Below are 857 nucleotides of genomic sequence, written 5' to 3' on the forward strand. Positions count from 1 at the left end.
CCAATCATATCAGCCAATAATTTTGAACTTAAACTATCCCTGTTACAACTAGTGCAACAGAGACAATTCGCGGGTCTCGCTACCGAGAACCCAAACCAACATTTAAAAATATTTCTTCAATTAGAAGATACTTTTAAAACCAATGGAGCTTCTCCTGAGGCAATACGTTTAAGATTATTCCCTTTTTCCCTCAGAGATAAAGCCCTATCATGGTTAGATTCCCTTCCACCCAATTCCATTATGACTTGGGATAACCTTAGAAGAGTTTTTCTTGCTAGATATTTTCCCCCGAGTAAGACCGCCGTTCTTCGAAACCATATAATTAGATTTACCCAAAACCAAGGAGAATCGTTGTTCGAAGCTTGGGAGAGATATAAAGAGTTGTTACGTGCATGCCCACATCATGGTTTAGAAAATTGGTTAATCATTCAAACCTTCTATAATGGACTTCATTACAACACAAAGATGACCATCGACACTGCCGCAGGCGGTGCTCTAATGAACAAACCTTACCCTGAAGCTAGTGCCCTCATCGAAGACATGGCTCAAAACCATCAATCACGGGGAGTCGAACGAGCGACAGTGGAAAAGAAGGAAGCCCAAGGAGGAGTGCATGAACTAAGCTCTATAGACATGATGCAAGCTAAAATAGACGCATTAGCCCTTAAGGTCGAGCATATATGCATAAACCCGAATACTGTAGCCGCAGTTTCGTCGGATTATGAGATATGTGGAACCCAAGGACACCAATCCGCTGAATGCAGTCTATTAAACGAAACCCACTCCGAGCGAGTGAACTACACCCAAGGGAACCCATATTCGAATACCTATAACCCTGGATGGAGGAATCACCCGAA

At 42.6% G+C, this 857-nt stretch overlaps 1 non-coding gene across 1 annotated transcript; it reads right to left on the reverse strand.

Moving 5' to 3' along the window:
* Positions 1 to 303: 303 nt before the first annotated feature.
* On the reverse strand, positions 304 to 410 carry LOC127108993 (small nucleolar RNA R71). Its single transcript, XR_007796483.1, has one exon. It is a non-coding gene; the product is annotated as a small nucleolar RNA R71 (small nucleolar RNA).
* Positions 411 to 857: the final 447 nt, after the last annotated feature.

Source organism: Lathyrus oleraceus, chromosome 7, assembly GCF_024323335.1.
Source record: "Lathyrus oleraceus cultivar Zhongwan6 chromosome 7, CAAS_Psat_ZW6_1.0, whole genome shotgun sequence".
In the NCBI taxonomy this organism is placed as follows: domain Eukaryota; kingdom Viridiplantae; phylum Streptophyta; class Magnoliopsida; order Fabales; family Fabaceae; genus Lathyrus; species Lathyrus oleraceus.